This window comes from Sarcophilus harrisii, chromosome 5 (assembly GCF_902635505.1).
Source record: "Sarcophilus harrisii chromosome 5, mSarHar1.11, whole genome shotgun sequence".
NCBI lineage: Eukaryota > Metazoa > Chordata > Mammalia > Dasyuromorphia > Dasyuridae > Sarcophilus > Sarcophilus harrisii.
Genome location: NC_045430.1, coordinates 12,104,407 through 12,123,481, shown reverse-complemented (window position 1 = coordinate 12,123,481; position 19,075 = coordinate 12,104,407). Strand labels below are relative to the sequence as shown.

The 19,075-nt window shown below is 46.8% G+C and overlaps 1 protein-coding gene across 4 annotated transcripts in view; it reads left to right on the top strand.

The window, feature by feature from the left end:
* Positions 1 to 19,075, top strand: part of MGAT3 (beta-1,4-mannosyl-glycoprotein 4-beta-N-acetylglucosaminyltransferase) — a 57,315-nt gene that overhangs the window by 21,388 nt on the left and 16,852 nt on the right. Inside the window, exons 1-2 of one of the 4 annotated variants that reach the window (XM_031940069.1) lie at positions 375 to 1,264; positions 7,811 to 7,927. The exons of 2 other annotated variants lie outside the window; for them this stretch is intronic. The gene's annotated coding sequence lies outside the window, so the exon portion shown is untranslated. Of the gene's footprint in view, positions 1 to 374; positions 1,265 to 7,810; positions 7,928 to 19,075 lie in introns of those variants that run through there. One more of the 4 variants, XM_031940068.1, reaches the window with a different exon arrangement.

The window sequence follows — 19,075 nt, the reverse complement described above, 5'->3', positions numbered from 1 at the left end:
CAGACCCTCCCCCAAGCCCACCCCTCTTCCACCAGCAGTCTCTCCAGCCTCGTTCTTCCCCCGCCGAGCCCCCTACCCTGACCCTCCGCCCTCCCCTTTCCTTTTCCCCACACAAGGCGTTCCTTTGTATGCCCTCCACTCGCGCAGAGTGGGGCGGGAGGGGGGAGAATCAGAGAAGGAGGGAAGGGAAAGAAATAGGGAGGGGAGACAAGTGGGGAAGCAGAGAACGTGCTCCGCTTCCCCTCTAGCGACAGGGGGCTGCGGTGGGGGGCGGGGAGGCGCCATAGGGGGGCTGGGCGGGATCGGAGCCGGAGGCAGGAGATACCTGCGCACACCCCCAAAGCCGGGCCAGGGGGCGGGGCTGAGAGGGAGGAGGATGGGGGTGGGGGGTGGGAGAGAAGAGGCGGGTGAATGGGGTCGGCGGGAGTGAGCGCCTAGCTGGGAGACGGAGGACGGACTGGAAGAGGCGTGCCTCCCACCCCCCAGTCCGCGCTCCCGCCAGCCGGCTCCCCCCCTCAGTCCCTCCCTCCCTCGCCGCGCACCCGCACCCGCACCCGCACTCGGCCGCGCGCCAGGCGCTCCAGAGGAGGGCGGCCGGGAGCGGGGGCCCGTGCGGCCCCCAGCCCAGGCAGGCGGGGAAGAAAGGAGGAAGGCAGGGAAGGAGAGGAGGCGCCTGAGCCCCCGCTCCGGGGGCGTCCAGCTTGCCGACTGCGCCCCGGCGGCTCTGGGGGCAGCGGGAGGAGGACGAGAAGGGGGAGAGGAGAGAAAGGAGGAGGTGGGGGAGGGCAGGACGGGCGGGCAGCGCTCCAACGGGAAGCTCTCCCATCTATTTATGTCGGAGATCGCGGCCGGTGCCGCGGGGCCCGTTCTCTCCATCCCTGGGCAGCCTCCCTTCATCCCGGGGCAGCCTCCCTCCCGCCTTCCCTCCGTCCTTTCCTCCGGGTCCTTGTTCCTGCCCTGGCCTCGGTTCCGCCCCCTCCCCACCTCGTCGAGGTCCCCAGCCAGGGCGGAGGGGTCGCTCCGTCCGAGGGTCGGTGTGGGAGCCGCCGCCGCCGCCGCCGCCGCCGCCGGGCTCCCCGGGAGGGGGCAGCCCCGAGATGCCAGGGGGCGGCCGCCGCCGCCGCCGGAGCCGGCCATGGTGGGGAGAGGAGAAGCTGCTGCGGCGCCGGGTCTCAGCATCTCCCCGCCTGGGGCCCGGGGCGCCCGGGAGCCGCCGCCTCCGCCACGGCCGCCGCTGCAGCTGCTGAGAGCCGGTGGGCGATGGGTGAGTGCCAGGCGTCCGGGTCCCAGCTCCCCCCTTCCTCCCCCTCCCCCCCAGGGCGCACGGACGCCGCATCCTCCGCTCCTCTCCGCAGCCTTCTAGGCCTTCCAAGCCCCACCTTCAGCCTCCCCTCTCCTCCCCCCACCCTCCCCTCGAACCCTCGGACCCCCATCTCCCTTCTCCATCTGCTCCCGGCCTCCCAGGCCTTTCATCTCCCTCCCCCTTTAAACCTCCTTCCTGCAAGCTCCCGCCTCTTCCATCCTCGGCCCCTTCCCTTGTTACCTTCCTACATCAGGAAGCCCCCAACCGTGTTCTTAGCCTCCTCGAGTCTGGCCCCCTTGCCCTCCCTCACCCGGGCTGAGGGTTAGGGGTGCTTGGGTGTAGGGAGGGGGAACCGTGACTTCTCTCTCAGGTGTTGGATGGTGAGGGGGCCATGGGGTGAGGAATCCTCCACTTGGAGTCCGGCAGCGTTTCCCATCCCCCCAACAGCTGAGACTCCCCACCTCCCCCTCCCCATCTGAAGTGGGAATGGGGAGGGAAGCCTTCAGTCCCTTAGCAGAGCCCCCTTCCCCGACAACCTGGCTAGTCTGTCTGTGTGACTGGGGCCTCTGTCCAGACCCTCTGACTGAGATGAGGAAAGGGCCTGGAGCTTGCAGTGGGGGATGGGGAAAGATTTCTCTGCCCTTAGCCCTTCCCCATCTCCTCCCTCTGACTCCCTCCCCCACCTGAATGCTGGTTGATGCAGCAGGAAGCCCATCTGCTTGGCACCCTCCCCCCAAACCCCCCCCCAGGGCACTGGCTGGGCATGTGTGCCAAGCCTGCAGCAGCCTCAGGGGTGGGGGTAGGAGATGGCTGTGGAGGGCCTCTGCTGACTGGGGGGGTAGGGGGGGAGGGAAGGAGGTGAAGAAGGCCAGGGATGTAGAGGTAAAGGGGAAACCTGGCTCCTCCTCTTCCCTTCTAAAGCAACTCTAACCTTCCTTGGGTCTGCAGTCTTGTAGGTCTTCTGGAGAATTGGGGTGGGGTGGGCTGAGAGAGTAAATGACTGTATGTGTGTGTGTGAGAGAGAGAGAGAGAGAGAGAGACAGAGACAGACACACACACACACACAGAGACAGAGACAGAGAAATAGAAAGAAACAGAGGCAGAGAGGTGCCTTGCATCTGCAGCTGACTCTCTTGGTCAGATTAGTGATTTTCACCATTCCCAAGGTTGGACCTGGATCCCTCACCCCTTTCTCCCCTCTTCCATGGAGGAAGGTCCAGGAAAGGAGCAGAACAGAGGGGAGAGTCCAGACAGAACCCCAAGGGACTCATACAGAAGGGAGCTTGGGAGCATGATCCAGTCCTCAGTTTTCAATCTTTATGTAAAGATACAAAAACACTTAGAGCAAGGAGCCCAAGGCTTGTGACATCAGCTCAGAGCAGCCAGGGGAGAAAGGAGGACAGTCAGGATGGGCCCAGAACTGGCTTTCCTCTCTTTCTAACCAAGACTTCCTGGACATATCTGACTTCCGAGCCAGAACTCATTCCCAGGGAGCCCCAGAGAGAATCCACGAAAACTGGTCTCTGTGGGTTTTAAGATCTGCCCCCCTGAAAACCCTCCACCGCAAGCTTGAGACTCTCAGTGACCATTTTGCCCTTCTCCATTTGGGTTCCATGTTCCTTCCCCTTTCTCCCACTCCCAGAAGTCCTGCTCAGCTCTCCTTGAAGTGAGATTCTGCTCTTCTGCCCATCCCCTGCTCTAGATGGGACTGGCTAGGAAACCCTCCAGAAAGGGAACTCGCTTGGTTCTGACTCGGCCTTTCCCCAGCTCTGCCAAAAGCCATCATAAAGAGACCAGTGAAATCCCAGGGTCCCCGAGGTCTTAGAGCATCCGAGAAGTCTGCATAGAACTGGAAAACCCTCAGTAACCCCTGAAAAGGAAGGAGTTAAAGCGGGTGGTCTATCTCACCAATACTAGATGCCAGGGTCACAACTGGTGCCCCAGCCTGAGCTTGAAGACTTGACATTGACAGGGAACTCACTACCTTTCCACCCAGAAGCCCATTCTACTTTTAAAGAACTGTTTTTCTTAGCAAGTTTTCCTCCCAACACTTAAAACTCTGCAAATACTCTCCCTGTTTTCTCCTCCTCCTTCTAGGTCTACCTTCTGAAGATTTAATAGAAAAAAAGAGGGAATGGAAGGGGGGGGGGGAACTGAACCTTTGATTTCACTGATAGAGAAAACTCCCAGATTAGGAAATCCCTCTAAAATTGAAATCACCATAGAGTCTTCTGTGTGGCAACTTAGAGGCCCCGTTCCCTGAAGCACTGATACTTGCCAGGATCATACAGCCAGTGTGTGTCAGGTCTTGAACCCAGGGTCCGACTTTGAGAACTAGTCCGTCCTGGACAAATGGTTAATATGCATGTAGAGAATTGGTTTTAGCTTCTGGGATTGTGACATTGAGGATAGCATTAGGAGACAGAGACAGCTGCGGGAATTTGGAGAACTCACTAACCTTCTTCTGCCTCAGTTTCCTCATCTTTAAAATGGGGGCAACAGCATTCATCTCATGGGTTGTTATGAGGTGAGAATTGTAACTATGCTAGACACACAATAAACATGAGATAGATTGTAGTTGTCATTATTATTATTATTATTAACTATCATAAAGAAGTAACATATTGGTGTGGTGGTGCTGGGCCCTTAAGAAGTCCGAAAGAGCTGGGTTGTCCCAGGCTACTGTGTTTATTTATTCCCATTGGGAAAGGAGATGGGGACCAGCTGAGGGAATTAAAACAACTCTCCCTTGTGTCGTTGGGAAGCTTGTCAGTCCTCCTACAGGTCAGAGTCCCTGAATTAGGTGTCCTGGGGGCCAGGGAGAGAAGTGGAAAAGGAAATATTGGCATTTATACTATAGACCACCTTGCAATCTTCCCCCTGAAGTCAGGGGATCTGGATTCAAATCTCACCTGTGTAATCTGGGGCAAATACCTTCACTCCCTTGGCCCTCAGTTTCCTTTTCTGTTAGATGAGGTTTTTGACCTCTTAGGAAGCTCTAGACTTGCTAAATTGTGACTAGAAGATCTAGATCTAGAACTCTGGGACTTTGGTACAACTGTTCTGTGTGGCAGGGTCTAGCACCCCTGTTTTCAGAGAAGAAGTGAGTTGGCTAGGGTCACGCAGCTAGGAAATCCCTGCCCCAAGCTGGGTGCTCCAGTTAGTCCTGCCCTCCAGGAACAAACGACCTGCATGGGCAGCTTGAGACATTCTCCCCAACCTTCTCCTCCTCCTAAAGTGATGCTATCTTCAGCCCTATATGATGCCATTACAGATGGTGTGTGAGACTGTCAGTTCAAGGAAAGGGAGGAGCAATGTGGGCCGGGGTTAGTCAGGAAGGCTTCCTGGAGGGGGAGGCATTTGGAGGTGGGAATGAGTGTGCTACGATATGTCGTGTGGACAGTGAGAAAGCCAGGCTGACTAAAGGACCCCAGAAGCCGGGATGAAAAGTCTTAAGTAGGAAAGAAACCCAGAAACTCTGGTCGGGTGGGACCAGACGGGCTGTGAAAACCCGCAAAGGATTGTGAACCCGAGCCAGTGAATTTTGGGGAGCCACCGAGTGATCCAAAGCTGGTAAGTGAGAAGACAAAATCGAATGTGGAAAAGGGATGAGAATAATTAGAACTGACGATGGCTTTTTAAGGATTACACAATATTAACTCATTTGATCCTCAAGAGAGCTTAATGCTATCATTGGCTCCATTTTACAGATGTGGAGACTGAGGCAGGCAGAATTCAAATGACTTGCTCAGAGTCTCACAGCTAGTAAGTGACTGAGATTGAATTTGAAGTCAGTTCTTTCCAAGCGCAGGTCTGGCACCGTTAGGGATGTGGTGTCTGAGTCTAGAGACAGGGTGAGGGACAGATGGGGCGAGGAAGAAGAGGGTAACAGAATGGACTGCACGTTTTGCCATTTGGAAGAGCAGTTGAAAGAAGAAGATATATGAGGTGTTAGGGAAGCTCATGGCAGATGTCATCAAATGTGTAAAGGGAGAAAAGGGATCATGCTGTTCTTGATTGGCCCCAGAGGGAACTAGGGGCAATGAATGGGGGCGGGGTTATCAGTCAGGAGGCATCATGGGATTAGACTTGGCTTTGTAGCCATGGACGAAGCCCACAGTTGCACAGAGCCCCGGTGAGACTCCTCCGAGCGTCAGTGACTCATACGGTCGTAGCTCCCGAGCATGGAGAGACTCCAAGATCAATCTGGCCCAAATTGCTCGTTTTACAGATGAAACAACTGAGGTCCAAGTGATTTGCCCCAGCAATTAAGGAGCAGTTAATGAGTTCCCTGTTAATGGAGACTGGATGAACACAGGCTGGAGACTATGGAGAGAAATCCAGCTTCCGGGGCCCCTGGGGAGGGAGACTGACCAAGGGAAATGCGTCTGGGAGACGGAGGTGATGGGAATGAGCATCTGAAAAAGCATTGGAGGGAGACAGTTAAAATCTGGCAGGAAGGCTGGGGTCAAGAAGGCCATGTAGCTAGATCTGAGGGCTGTCCTAAAGGAGAGGTCAACACACTCTGGGAGTTCAGAGGGAGGAAGACCATCGAGCTAGATTTCAGTTCAGCAGAAGGAGGAACTTCCCCCAAATGGACCAGACTTTCTTGTGAGGTAATGAGCTCCCTGTAACTAGAGGGATTCAAATAGAAGTTGGATAACTAACCACGAGGATATTGTCCAAGTCCAAGAAGTAGTATGGCCTATCAGACTACTGGATTTGGAACGGGAAGGTTCAGGTTCAGATTCAAGCTCTAGCTGTGGAGAGCTGCTAGGTGGCCCAGCAGATAGAACTCTGAGCCAGGGGTCAGGAAGTCCTGAGTTCAAATACGACCTCAGATATTTGCTAGCTGTATGACCCTGGGCAACTCGCTTAACCCTGTCTGTCTCTGTTTCCTCGTCTGTAAAATGAGCTGGAAGAGGAAATGGTCAGTGTCTCAGCCAAAAAAGCCCCAAATGGGGTCTCAGGAGGAGTCAGACGTGACTGAACAAATGTCGCGGTGAGCAAATCATTCTCCTCTCCAGTTATTTTCTCCTTAGAGTTGAGGGAGGGAAGGACCCTCAATTCCTGACTCTTCCCCAGCACTCCCACAAGTCCCTCATTGGGGGTACTGGGATTCATGCATGTATTTTCTCCCCATTGCACAGATGAGCAAATTGAGACTTCAGAGGTGCTGACCTTGAGGTCAGGTCCATGTTTGTATTGTGTGTGTATTTGCAGTGAAATTAGGGAATGGTAGACATTATTAGATAAGAACAATGTAGAAAATAGTGGAGGAAAGGTGAGAGAATATGAGCAAGTATTTATATACAGAGCATTGTCTGTTAATTTAGTTGCTCTCCATAACGCTGGAAAGGAGGGGCAATTATTATCATCCCTATTTTGTACATGGGGAAACTGAGGCACGTTAAGTCACTTGCCCAGGGTCACGTCTAGTGAGTTTGAATTCAAATCTTGTGCCCTATCCACTGCACCACCTGGCCAGATTAATAACTAGGAGGCATATCACACTAAAACTCTCCCCAATATACAGATGAGCCAGTTGAGGCTCCAAAGAAATATGGTATTGTGAATGGAATGTTAGACGTGCGGTTCAAACCCAGGCTCAGATACTCTTCATCAAAGCTGTGAAGTGACTTGCCAAGGTTCCCATTGGGCTACTTGGGGCAGAGCTGGGATTCTCGCCCCAGGATCAGCCTTTGTGAAAGCGCCACAGTCTCCTTGGGCAGCCCCTTTCTCAGAATTTTGTCTTTAAATGCATAAAATCAAACACATAGAATACCAAAGTTAATAGTCCTGTTCAAATAATTATCTAAATAAATTTAGCCCCGATTTGGAGACCCTGATGTTCAAACAGTGAGTGAGACAGACTTTGAACTCAGGTCCTCTCCCCAAGCCAGTTATTATTATTATTATTATTATTTATTGTTTGTGTGTGTGGAGAGTGGAGACACAATCAAGAGTTAATCACTTGTCCAGGTCCCACAGCTAGTCAGTATCTTGTGTACAGATTTAAACTAGGCTCTTCCTGACGTCAGGGTCAGTGCTGAGTTACCCAGCTGTCCTCGAGTCAGTTAGCCCCGAGGTTTCTCCAGGACCCCCAGATCTTTCTCCAGATCTCCCTGCCCTTCCAGGAGAGCACTAGCCCTCTGCCACTGAGGACCCCATTCCCTCCTTGCCTCTCCCTACCTTTCCTGCTTCCCTCATGCCCATCAGATGCCTTTTATTTCCTAACCTTTTCTCCAGAGCCCTTAACCCTCTGTTCTCCCCACCCCCACCTCCCACCCCTCCCAGCTCCCTCCAGTTCTCCCCCAGGGACCAGAATTACATCTGGTTTTCCCTCCTCTGTTGTACGATTCTCAGGGGATTGCTGGCGACTCTCCCACCCTCTGCTCCGTGCTCGCAGCTCTGGAAGCTAGCCTCAGTTTCCCAAGCTTGATAATGGGTTCACCCTTTGTCTGCCAGCACCCTGACCCCATGTCCTCTGCACTGTGTTTTGCCCAGGACAGTCAACCAGCAATCAGCATTTATTAGAAGCCTCCCATACCCGACACTGGAGACAAAAGTGAACCTAGGAACTCCTGTAAGGTCCCTGCCCTCAAGGAGTTTGCCTTCCGCTGGGTAAGACAACTTTCAGGGATAGAAAGCGAAGGGGAATGGGCCAGAGCGGAGCCAACTGTACAGATATTCCTTGTCCCAGAATCTGAGGCCTTCTCACTTGGGCTCATGGTTCTGGAGCTGGCGGGAACGAATCCGATTTTCATTTGACATCTGAGAAAACTGAGACCCAGGGAGGAGAGGATACAGTCCAGGTGACAAAGCTCATGCTTCTTTATTATATAGCTGAGGGAATGAATGCTATCTCATCCAAGATCACAGAAATAGCAATGATGGGATTTAAAAATAAGAATAGGGCAGGCCTGATCTACTTCCTCTGACTCTGAATCAATCAGCAATCTTCTATGAAGTTATTGTGCTCTGGGGAATCCGGAAAAAAAAGACTAAACATTTCCTGTCCTCAGGGAGCTTATATTCTTTCTTTTTCTTTTCACTTCATTTCTTTTTTTTTTTTTTCCTGAGGCAATTAGGGTTAAGTGACTTGCCCAGGGTCACACAGCTAGGAAGCGTTATGTGTCTGAGGGCAGATTTGAACTCAGGTTCTCCTCACTTCAGAGAAGGTGCTCTATCCACTGCACCATCTAGTTACCCCTGCTTATGTTCTTTTTAAAAAATATTTTTAATACACATTGCTTTATAAATCATGTTGGGGGGAAAATCAGAGCAAAAAGGAAAAAGCATGGAAGGGAGAAAAAACAGAAAAAAAGAAGTGAATATAGCACGTGTTGATTTACATCCAGACTCTTAGTTCTTTTTCTGGGTGCAGAGGGCATTTTCGGTCCAAAATCTATTGGGATCGCTTTGGATCATTGAACCACTGAGAAAAACCAAGTCTTTCACAGTGGATCATCGCACATGTTTGCTGTTACTGTATACAATGTATTCCTGGTTCTGCTTGTTTCCCTCAGCATCAGTTTCTGTAAACCTTTCCAGGCCTTTGTAAAATCAGCTTGTCCATCATTTTTTAACAGAACAATATTCCATGACCTTCATGTACCACACCTTGTTCTGCCATCCCCCAACTGATGGGCACCTACTCCTTCTCCAATTCTTTGCTTCCACAAAAAGAGCTGGGGAACTTAGTTCTAATTGGGATGGAGTGAATAAAGCCCAGCACTCTAACCCTTAAGCTTTGCTTCCTCTCTAGGAAAAGCATTTTCCTTTGTCTGTTTGAGCAGCTCCTTCCCAGTTACAGGTGTTCCCATTTTCTCTTTGATCTCTCCATCTGCTCTGGAAGGGAGGGAGGTGGGCAGCCCGGACTAGATAGTCAGAGGCTTGATGGGTTTTTCCTTTCTCTTTCCTCTCATTGGATCAGCAAACATTCTAAAGTGTCACATTTATGCTGGATACTGTGTAAGGGACTGGGGATGCAAAGACAAAATTGAAACATAGTCTCCCTGCAGGAGGTTTAGTTCAGTCAGACATGGCAGCTTACATTTGTGTTACAGTGGCTAGAGTATCCGTTTCAGAGTGGAAGTCCTGGGTTCTAGCATAGGTACTGGGAGTACGCCTCTTGGCAAGGCTTTTTACCCTTCAGTTTTCTAAGACTCTTAAGCTCCAGAGAAGATGCCCACCTGTGTGGGTAGGAGTTTCCACACTTAGACTTCCCTTTCCCCTATGGTGTCCATATAAATGTAAATATATAAATTTATATTTATAATATATAATATAAATTTATATATTATATATATATTTAGTTTATTTATATTTATATATTATATATTTAATATATTGTATATTTACATATATGTAATATATATATGGTGTCCATATACATGTAAATAAAAATAAACTAAATATATAAATTTATATCACATATTATAAATATATAAATTTATATTGTATATAATAAATATATAAATTTATATTATATATTATAAATATATAAATTTATATTATATATACTAGCTATATTATATATATATAATATACATATACAGCTGGATCCATTTATATTATATATAGTATATACATATAATATAAATTATATATAATATACATACATAATTTTATTTATTTATATTTTTAAACATTTACTTATAATTTTATTTGCATGTATATGTAAATAGCAATAATTTTAATCAGGAAAGAGTGCTAGGCAGTTTTGACCTGAGTTTTGAAAGAGGCTCACGATTCTAAGTCAGAGGTGAAGAGGAGGGAGTGCATTCCAGGTGTGGGGCACTGTGCTTGCAAGATCTTGGAAGTGGGAGACGGAATGTTGCGTAGGAGGTCGAGCCAGCAGCACAGTTGGAATGGAATGGAGAGAATGTGGAAGGGAGTTCTAGAAAGTCAGACCAGAAAAGTAAATGGGAGGCAGATTCTGGAGGACTTTTCCACAGGAAAAGACCTTTGAGGTCATCTTGTCCAGCCCCCTGCCTGATGTAGGGATCCTTACTGGTTTTTGCCCTGCTCCATAGCTGTCCGGCATTTACTTGAAACATCAGAACGACTCCAGGGGAGTGGACACTAAAGTCCTCCAGCTGGTGAGTGGCGGGAGGTAGGGCTGCCAAGTAAGACTCCCACCTCCCAGCTCTAGTATTCCTCCAGTCACATCAGGCTGCCTGGCAGAAAAATAGAATGAAGACAAGAGGGACGTTGGCTCAGAGGCAGAGTTTGTGAGGAGCACGACTCCATTTCTGCATCATTTTTAGGGTGACAAAGCTTTTCACCGAAACCCTTAGAGGTCGGGGACACGAATGCTCTTGGTCCCATTTGACAGATTAAGAAAATGAGGATCAGAAAGATGACTGGATTGGCCAAGGGTCCCATAGAGAGTGAATGTAAGAGTCAAAGGAGAAGGACCGTATAAACACCCCACCTCCACCCCACTATACACACACTCACTCATCCCTCACCAGCAAATATGGACATGAAACCAAATTGGGAGAGGTCTTGGAAGTGAACTATCTGATTAAACGAGACTTGAAGGGATTTGTTAGGTTCCAATTTAAACCAGTCAAGTACCTACTATGTGTTATCTTCCAGATTAATCTCCAAGTTAACAAAAAGAGGCAAAAGGGCAGATTCTTAGCCTTACAATTTAATGGCTGTGATAGGGACAGCAAGCAAACAAAAATGTGCCTATTAATTTTCTTTGTTTCTTCTGGTGGAGGACCATGACCCCAGGGGAGTGAATTGGATGTAGATGCAGGAGGGCTGTGCAAGATCACCTACCTGACTTTCCCCTCCAGAGCCAGCTGGGTCCCGTGGCAAGATATAGATCTAGATGACTGGAGATGATCCCACATAGTACTTTTAAACTAAATTTGTTTGAATGAGGCTATGCCCCATTATAATACAGACTGGGAGGGGGAAGACTTCCTGGATTTATGGGCAAAACAGAAACAATTTCAATTTACATTCACTGAGTCAATCTGGACCCAACCCTGGACCACTTGGGCTTGGCTTGACCTATTGCTGGCTAATCCGACTAGTTAATACTGAATAAATAGGAAAAAATTAACTGTGGGAGGCCATTAGAATTCAAGGAGGTTTGTAGAAGGTGGTATTTTAGTTGGGACTTCTGGAAAGCTCAAAGGTAGAACCTGGAAGGGACTATGTTCCCAGCTGAGAGGCAGTGGATCAGCCTGGAGGTTGCTGTCCCTGGATCGAAGCAGATTGCTGGAGAGAGGATGTAAGAAGATTGGCAAGATTATTAAGTACCTACTATGCAGCCAGCCACTTGTAGTAAGTGATTTACAAATCATATTTTACTTATAACAACCCAAATGTTATTTTTATCCCCATATTTTACTTTAATCTTACAACAACCCGTGTTATTTTTATCCCCGTATTTTACTTTACTCTTACAATAACCCAAGTGTTATTTTTATCCCCATTTTACAGTTGAGGAAACTGAGATAAGTTAAATGGCTTGCTATGAAATCACATGGCTATTAAATCTATCTACTACTGTGTTTCCCTGTCAGAGCTGGGAGTTCCCTCTACTGAGTAAGCTCCAGTCCTCAATAGGCATCTTAAATCCAACAAGTCCAAAGCTGTGTTTTTACTTTCGCCCCAGTTCTCCTAGACTGAGCAGGGACAGTATCCTTAGCCATCATCTTATCACTCAAAACTTTTGAGATCAAGCTTTAGCCTCCTTGCTCACCCCACACCTTCAACATGTGGCCAAGTCTTGCGGTTTTGACCTTCACAACCTACGTAATCTGGTCCCTTTCTCCCTGTTCCTACAGACTTGGCCATCCCAGTCCCCAGACCCTTCCTTTAAGATTTAAATCGACCCTCCTCCCACCCCCCACCCCCCCAGCTGCTTGTGCCTTCCCCTTGCAAATTATCTTCTAAATGTTCTCCATATAGCCAGTCTTTCCTCTTTGTCTCCAGCTTTAGAATGTGGATTGCTGGAAAACTGGGGTTGTTATGTTGCTCTTTGACTCTCCAAGAGAGAAAGGGCTAGTTTACTTTCTAATGGAAGAAGACTAAATTTAACTGGGGAGGGGACCTGCCTGGTAAAAGTGGAAATGACCTTGAAGAGCTCTGGAGGTCAAGGACTGTTTGAGGTCGGGCTAAAACTGGCCTTTGGGAGCCTGGGGTGCTTCTGGGGTCAGAAGCCTGGGTTGGAGTCATGAGGAGGAGCCTCAGTATTCCTCTAATAAGTGTTGCTTCACTGACCAATGCCTGCCCTGGGAGAAATGCAGAGGTCCTTCACTTGGGACCTTTAATTTTGCAGAGGAGGAAAGTGAGGCAAAAAAGGGTTTTGCCTGCACAGGAAGCTACTTACAGCTGGTAAGTAGCACAGATCCATCTGCCTCTCTACCGCTCCTGTCTACTTTTTGATCTGTTGAGTAGAATGAAGAAGAGTTGGGTTCAAATTATGAACCCACTTATTGAGACAGGAAGGCCCACGTTCAAATCTCACCCCAGGCATTTATATTTCTGTAACCCAGCCTGGTCATTCCCTTCCTTTGGTCTATTTCCTCTATAAAAGGAAACATTTGGATCCTGTGGGGTCATTCCAGCTCTCAGTCTATGATCTGCTGCCCACCCTGCCCAGTGGTGCTATTAATCATGCATTGCTTAGGGGAGGCAAGGAGGCCAGTGTGCTAATGGATGAGAGTGAGCTTACATCATTATGGATGTTAGGGTTTTTTAAGGGCCGTGGAAGAAATTTGAAAAGAGGAAGATTAAAGCATCCAGGGGAGAGGGGAGGTTCCTCAGAGCTCACAGTCCAACCCCGCTCTTTCATTTTATACTTGGGAAAACTGAGGCTGAAAGATAGGAGGGTAGCTTGCTCATGGACATCAATTTCTTCAGATCCAGACTTTTTATTTCTTCTGCTGAGGGTTCTACTCTCAAGATTCAGAGAAATTCAGTAAAAGGTGCTGAGTCCTCCGTCATTGAGAAGTCTTCAAGCAAAGGTCTAATGATCACTTGTTGGGGGTATTGTAGAGGAAATCACTGATTCTTTTTATGGAGAGAGTGTGTGCTTTGTTCAAGGTTGTATAAGTCAACAAGCATTAATTAAGCACCTTCTATATTAAGGCACTGTGCTAAACTCTCACTACAAGGGAAGGCAAAAATCCAGGGTTCTGCCCTCAAGGAGTTTACAATCCATTAAGGGAGAAAACTTGCAAACAAAAGTGAAAATGAGAGTAATCTCAGCATTAACCCTAAAAGGCTTTTTTTTTTTTTTTTTTCAGAAGGTGAGATTTAAGCTTCAATTTGAAAGTAACTAGAAGAATAGAGAGAAAGAAAATAAATTCTGTTTTGGAGGAGGTTTCTGAAAGGCCCTTGCAGATGAGAAGCTAGTTAGTAGACTTTAGAATCATCATTGAATCTGGGGGAGCTGATGGGATCACCAGTTTGGCAAAACAGCTTGGAGGTAGTAAAGCAGTGGATCCAGGATAGAACCTTAGGGGGCACCTCTATTTAGAGAACAAGATCTGGAGGAGGGTCCAGCAAAGGAGAATGAGGAGGAGTGGTCAGGGAGGTTGGAGAAGAAGCAGAAGATAGAAGAGGCACAAAAACTAGAGAGAAGAGAGTATCCAAGAGAAAAGAGAAATTAAGTGTCCAAGACTGCAAAGAAAAAGAATGAGAATTGAGAGGCCATTAGACTCAGCAATTAAGAAACCATTTTCAACTTTGAAGGTATCAATTCCAGTAAAGAGATGAACTCAGAAACCAGAGTGCAGAGAAGAGCGTGAGAGGAAATGGAGAGTCTTATTGTTGATTGATTTCTTCAGGAATTAAATCACAAAAAGGTATATAGCTGGGGGGGTGGATACATCAAGTGAAGGATTTTGGGTTTTGGTTTTTTTTTTTTTTTTTTTTTTTTTTGGGCAACAGGAAGCCACCAGTGAGACATGGGTGAAGTAACTGGAGGCACATAGGTAGGGGGAGTGGATGCATCAAGTGAAGGATTTCGGATTTTGTTTTTTTTTTTAAATTTGTGAGCAACAGGAAGCCACCAGTGAGACATGGGTGAAGGAGCTGGAGGCCCAAGCCAGAATTCTGCTTGATACTAGATTGAAAAGAGAGAAGAGAAAGCTCTTGATAAATTTGGTTTTCAGTTTTTCAGAGAACTATGAGTTAAGGTTCTCAAAAGAGAGGGCTGAAGGAGAGGAGTTATAAGAGGTTTGAAAAGAAATGGAAGGGTTTGAATGTTGGGATGTTTGCTAAAATGACAATCAATTAAGGAATTGTGAAAGGATTGCCATGCTGTGGTGAGAGCCCAGTGAGGTTATTTAACATAAATTTGTATCAGACAGAGCCGGCACAGATTTGTGGGTTATTTTCTCCCCCAACTTTCTTCAGTGAAGTGGAGACAGTGACCCAAGGTTGAGATTAAGACCAAACTTGGTGATGTGATAAAAGGAGGAGACTATTTAAATGATAAGATTGATGAGTGTTTGAGGCCGGATTCACATTGACTCTAACATTATATGTTGTAATATTCCATGTCCTAAGTCCCCTCCTGGAGCTGATATTCTGTTATAATTTTCTTTTCAGATAGAATTCATGTCCTGAGTCCTCTTCCAGCTCTGACATTCTGTATCCTGGGAGCCTTTCAGACTTTGAATTTTTCTGTTCCAAGGGTCAAATGAAATAGTATAAGTAAGGCGCTTTGCAAATTTTAAAGCACTTTATAATATTAGCAATTATTAAGCTGTTACATATACACTGTTCTAAGATCTTCCCAGCTGATATTTTCTGATCTGAGCCCCCCATTTCCTTCCACCCCCTCACAGTCTATTAGTCTAAGACCCAGAGCTTCCTTTGTGGTTACTGCCCTATCCCTCGGGCAGTTGGTCGATTCTGTGTTTCAGATGGACATATACCAGCATAGGTATATTTGTGGTAAAGTTGGGAAAGTGTTTGCCTTTTCCCTACTTAAGTGTGTAGCTGGGTGGGTCAGTCAATAAGCATTTATTAAGCACTCACTTAGTGTCTGACTGTTCTAAACCCTGGGACTAAAGATCGTGCTCGATCTCTAGGAACTTGCTATTTAATGGGGGAGACAAGAAGCAAACCAATATGTACAAACAAGCTCTATGCAGGATAAATGGGAAATAATTAGCAGGATGACACCAAGCATTAAGAAGACTCGAAAAAGCTTCTTGCAGAAGATAGGATTTTAGCCGGAACCAGAGAAGTCAGCAAGAGGAAGAGAAAAAAAAAAAAAAATGATGTGTATATGAAATGTGTGTAAAAGGAAATTCATTCTGGAGTTTAAACTGTCTTGGATCCAAACTGGGGAGGGGGGTCATTCAAGACATAGCCCCAGCATTTAGCTCTGTGGGGCTCTCGATGTTTTACCCTCCTTACTGCGGTGCACATCTGGAGTAGGAGATCTGGGTCAGCGACAGCATCAAGGAGAGGTTAGGAGAGAGGAGAGAGGGAGGAAAGGGGGAAGGGAGGGAGGGCAGGAAAAGTGGGGAAGGGGGAGCAGGAAAGAGAGGAGGAAGGGAAAAAAAGAAAGATGTGGGAAGAAAAAGAATGAGAGTGAAAAAGAAAGAGACGAGGGGAAAAGGAAAAGAGGGGAGGGTGAGAAAGAGAGAGAAGAATGAGAAAATCCCTTTTTGAATCAACCAGTTTACCAATTAGTTGCCTTTGGGGTGGAGGTAAAGCTTCTCCTAAAGAGAGTCTGCCTGAATTGTACATAGGTGGGTGAAGCTTTTCTTCTTGGGACTCTTTGCACCAACTGGTTCCCCTTTTGCAAATAAGATTTGACCTACAAAATTCCAACAGATAGCTCTCCGGATAAACCTAGAATCTACAATGTCAAAGCTGTCAGGGACTTCGGATATCATCGGATTCATCATATAACCTTAAGCAAGAATCCCTCCTTCAACATCCTAGATCCTACCTGGAAACACATCCAGGAGACAGGGAATTTTATTATCTTCCATTCTACTCTGGGAAAGCTCTGATTGTTCAAGCAATCTCCCTCTGTAACTCCATCCATCCTTCCCTATTCCCAATCCTCCTACTACTCCCGAAGCCAACAAAAACAAATCTAACCTTCTTCTGATTCTAACATATGACACTATTTATATAATGCTTTAAGATTTGACTAGCACTTAAAAAAAAAAAATATCTCATTTGACACTTAATAACAATCCTGGAAGGTAAATTCTATTATTTTCATTTAGCAGATAAGGAAATTGAGGCAGGCAGTTAAGGAATTTGTCCAGTCTCCCAGGTAACAAATAAATTCAAATTCATGCTTTCCTGACCAGAAGCTGCTTCTTACCTAAACGCTGGATTTGTTCCTTGGGCTGCTCTCATAGCCCATCTTAAATCCCCTCTTCTCCAGATAGATTATCTCAAGTTCTTTTGATATATAGCTTTCAGTCCCCTCCCTGTACTGACTTCAGCCAAGTTTATGTTGCCCTGCCTAAAATGTGGCGTCCAAATAAGGTCTGATGAGTGTTGAGCAAAATCTGACTACTCTATCCTTCCTGGACTCCCTGGGTCCTCCCATCTCATTTCTCCTTATTCAGCCTATAATGTTTCCTTAGCTTTCTTTACTGCTATAATCAATAATCAACCTCCAAGCATTTACTAAATGGTTGCTGTTCAAGAGAGGCCATGGGCCAGTCCTTGACTGGTTGTGGGATTTTAGAAACTTCTGGGTTCAGTTTCCCTATCTGTAAAATAAGGCAGTTGTACCCAATGGCCAACAGATCTCTTCTAGGTCTATATCTCTGATTCCATGATGTTTAGGAGTTAGAGCGAGCAAGAAAAACTGAGCCCTTGCCCCCAGGGAGCTTTCATTCTGTTGATACTATGTCCATGGAAAAAGTGATAATGTAAAGCCAGCTGATCAAATGCCCTGGGAGGTAGATAGTATAATTGCTATTACCTCCCACCCATTATCCAGACAAAGAAACTGAGATCTTAAGGGTCTTGCAACATCAATCATCCAAGGGCTCTAAATTCTGACTATCACTGGCTCTGTTTCCTGGGGTCTAAGAACAAGACCTTCTATCCCCTCACTGGTCACTTTTTCTGGCTGTCCCCAATGCCCAGAATGCTCTCCTTCCTCATCTCTACCTCCTGATCTCCCCAGCTTTCTTTAAGTTCTTTTCCCACCTTCCCTTAATTCTAGTGTCTTTCACTCTTGGCTATTTACAATTGAACCCATCTCTAGCTTGATGGTGTAAAGTTATTTGCATGTTTCCCACATTATAATAGGAACTGCTTGAGAGCTGGGCTGATTTTTTTTTTCCTTTTTAACTTTTTTTTTTTTTTTGGTATTGTTAGCACTTAGCACAGTGCTTGGCACATAGTAGCCAACTAATAAATGTCTATTGACTGACTCTTAACACCTTGGTCCCATCTTATCCTTCCAACTTTAAACAATCCTCTTCATACACACACACACACACACACACACACACACATCATCTCATCTCCATTGATTAAAATGCAAGGTTCTTGGGGGCAGGAACTGATGCATTTTTTGTCACCCAGCACAAAGTTCCAGGCATAAAGAGGGTTCCTAATTAATGCTTGTTGATCAGTTGATTGAATATTCCTATTGATGCCCCTTGCATTCTGTATTCTGCCTTCCCTACTACTACTAAAAACTACTACTACTACTTCTTCTTCTTTTTCCTCCTCTTCTTCTTCCTCTTCTTCCTTTTCTTCTTCTTCCTTTTCTTTCTTCTTCTTCTTCTTCTTCTTCTTCTTCTTCTTCTTCTTCTTCTTCTTCTTCTTCTTCTTCTTCTTCTTCTTCTTCTTCCTCCTCCTCCTCCTCCTCCTCTTCCTCCTCCTCCTCCTCCTCCTCCTCTTCCTCCTCCTTCTCTTCCTCTTCCTCTTTCTCCTCTCTCTTTCTTTCTCTGTCTGTGTCTATCTGTCTCACTCCCACTTTCCCTTCCCCCCATCCAGATTGGAGTACGGGGATGAAATTCCTAACATAACCCCTAGGCTCCAGAGCATCTGTCTGCCTGTCGGGTTCCCCCCACCCCTTCTTACTCTGTCTTGCTTCTTTCTGCCATTCTTCCCACCTTCTCAAGTGCCCCAGAGGGAGGTGCCAGATGAGATGACAAGGGTGGGAGTTGAGAGCACAGGCCTGGGACTAGCTAGGATAAAGATGGAGAGGGGTCTCTGTGTTCTGAAAGGAATCCTTTGTCCATTGTCCCATCTCCCAGAGGCTGGTACTGCATCCTCTGGGGAGGGAGAGGAGGGGAGGGAGGCTGGTGCTGATCTCAGAAAGACTTGGGGAAAGGGTGGGTGTGGTGGACATTTTTCTGTATCTATCTGGGCAGGAGAAAAAGTGGGTCCTTGTCCTTCTGGATGCTTCAAGTGAAGCCAGTTCCTCTGTCCTTGTAACGATTTCAGTCAAATTCTGCTGATAGATTCTGTCATTTCCTTGATCCTGGTTATCTGATGTCCTGGAAACTAACATGATAGAAAATTTTTAAAGTCCCTCAGATGCCGTAATACAAAGCGTATAATGTCTCATAGATTCTCAGAGTAAGAAGGCACTTCAGAGATCCCTCTCAAATGCAGTTTCCCTGTCTGTAAAATAGAGCTACCTCCAACCAACCCATATCTATCCTGAAATCCTCACCGTACAATTTGCATCAAATAGTTGTCTCCTTTTTCTTTTATACCTTCAGTGACATAACCCAATACTTCTGGGGTCAACTCATTCAATTTTGGGACAACTGGAATCATTAGGAAGTT